General features: G+C 59.6%; 1 pseudogene; it reads left to right on the top strand.

Moving 5' to 3' along the window:
• The window catches only part of LOC124586117, a 7,760-nt pseudogene that overhangs the window by 2,109 nt on the left and 3,151 nt on the right, over window positions 1-2,500 (top strand).

The raw sequence follows: 2,500 nt of genomic DNA, 5'->3' as shown, positions 1-2,500 counted from the left end.
TTTCTGCATGAGCGTTCGAGTTCCCTGGAATCCTCTAGCAGGGAGATAGGGTTTGGAACGCGAAGAGCACCGCAGTTGCGGCGGTGTCCCGATCTTCCCCTCGGACCTTGAAAATCCGGGAGAGGGCCACGTGGAGGTGTCGCGCCGGTTCGTACCCATATCCGCAGCAGGTCTCCAAGGTGAAGAGCCTCTAGTCGATAGAATAATGTAGGTAAGGGAAGTCGGCAAATTGGATCCGTAACTTCGGGATAAGGATTGGCTCTGAGGATCGGGGCGTGTCGGGCTTGGTCGGGAAGTGGGTCAGCGCTAACGTGCCGGGCCTGGGCGAGGTGAGTGCCGTAGGGGTGCCGGTAAGCGCGGGCGTTTAGCGCGGGCGTGGTCTGCTCTCGCCGTTGGTTGGCCTCGTGCTGGCCGGCGGTGCAGGATGCGCGCGCCTGCGCGGCGTTCGTGCCCCGGTGCTTCAACCTGCGTGCAGGATCCGAGCTCGGTCCCGTGCCTTGGCCTCCCACGGATCTTCCTTGCTGCGAGGCCGCGTCCGCCTTAGCGTGCTCCTCCGGGGGCGCGCGGGTGCGCGGATTCTCTTCGGCCGCCATTCAACGATCAACTCAGAACTGGCACGGACTGGGGGAATCCGACTGTCTAATTAAAACAAAGCATTGCGATGGCCCTAGCGGGTGTTGACGCAATGTGATTTCTGCCCAGTGCTCTGAATGTCAACGTGAAGAAATTCAAGCAAGCGCGGGTAAACGGCGGGAGTAACTATGACTCTCTTAATGCTCACATGATGCGTCATATACGGATCCTCTCGGTCCACTCCTTAGCACCTTTGGGTGTCGAGTGGGCGATGGTTCGCTTAGCCTCTCAGTGGGAAATCCTAGCTCTGGCCTTCACGTGGCGGGAGTCGTGAAGGGAGCCGAGGGGAGGCACAGAATTCTGTGTCTTCCTAGAGCTCTCTGACCGACAGAGCGGGGTGAACCTTCGGGGCTTGGGGGTTGCCTGACCCCCTGCCTCTTGTTTCAGCTGGCCCCAACACTCGTAATAGATCAGGTTGCGGTCCTCCCACTGGAGGAGCCGCGCCAGTTGTTGGGCCACCAGCTGACGTCGCCAGTCCGGGTCGTGACGTCTTGCCGGCTTTCCAGTGCCCCGAGTGCAGTCGGAGTTTTGGCACCAAGACTGGTCTTGGTGTGCATCGCCGCAGGGCTCATCCTGTCGCAGCGAATGCAGAAATAAACATCCAGAGGGCGAAGGCCAGGTGGTCTGGTGAGGAACTGCTACGCCTGGCCCATGCAGAGGCAGTGCTAACACTCGAGGGCACCCGGTTCCTGAATCAAGAATTAGTGAAGATCTTCCCGCACCGCTCACTTGAATCCATTAAGTGCCAGCGTCGTGCGGGAGCTTACAGGAACCAGGTCGCCGAGTTCGTTGCTGCTCTCTCTGCCTCTGCAGAGCGACCTCGCCCCTCTGATGCTGCTGCACCCCCTGCTGGGGCTTCCACGTCTTCCCTGACTCCACCGTCGTTAGAAGATCCTGTTGACCAGGCCATCTGGTCGGCCTTAGCAGCCTTGCCATCGTCGGGTCCGAAGTACCGCTCAGTTGATGACATCTTGGCGCTGGGGCACAGTGCATCCAGGCATGTCATTATGGGCATGCTGCCACCTGTACTTGATGCCTTAGGTAGCAAGGAGGCATCCCACAATCCCGTTGCCTCCAAGCACATGTCCCAGCCACCTGAGCGGAAACGAGCTCGTCGCAGGTGGGAGTACTCCGTGTGCCAACGCGCGTTCTCCAAAAACGCGGGGCGGTGCATTAACGGCATTCTTGACGGCACACTGACTCACCAACCACTTCCAATTCCTGGCTTGGTCGAGTTTTGGAAAGATTTCTTCACCCGCCGTCCATCTGGCCGGGTTGACCGCCTAGATTGTCGGTTGTTACCGTCCCGCGTTGAGGTGCCATTTCAAGAGCTGTGGGCGCCTATCACATTGGAGGACATTGCGGCAGCTCTCCCACCTCGTCGCTCCGCTGCGGGCCCAGATGGATTAACACCTGCCCAGCTCCGTCGTCTTCCCCGTGAGGTCCTCCTGAAAGTGTTAAACCTTTTCCTTTTGACCCGCCGCCTTCCATCCCGACTCCTACAGGCCCGTACCTCCCTGCTGCCCAAGAAGGCCGCCCCAGCATCCCCCGCTGACTTCCGCCCGATCACTGTTTGCTCAGTCCTCGCCAGGGTCTTCCATAAGATCCTGGCGGGTCGGCTGATGCGGACCTGTGTGTTGGACGGGCGTCAGCGGGCCTTCCTTCCTCAGGATGGGATGCTGCACAATTCATTCCTGTTGGACCTGGCGATGACTCAGGCCAGGGTGAACTGTAACTCCCTCTATGTCGCGTCCCTGGATGTGTCCAAGGCATTCGACTCCCTGGACCATGGTGCCCTGAGGCCTGCCCTGAGGGCACATGGTCTGCCGGACGAGTTCATTGGATACATCCTGGGATGCTATGAGAA

Source organism: Schistocerca americana, unplaced genomic scaffold (genome assembly GCF_021461395.2).
Source record: "Schistocerca americana isolate TAMUIC-IGC-003095 unplaced genomic scaffold, iqSchAmer2.1 HiC_scaffold_536, whole genome shotgun sequence".
NCBI lineage: Eukaryota > Metazoa > Arthropoda > Insecta > Orthoptera > Acrididae > Schistocerca > Schistocerca americana.
This window is presented reverse-complemented; position numbering and strand designations above follow the sequence as displayed.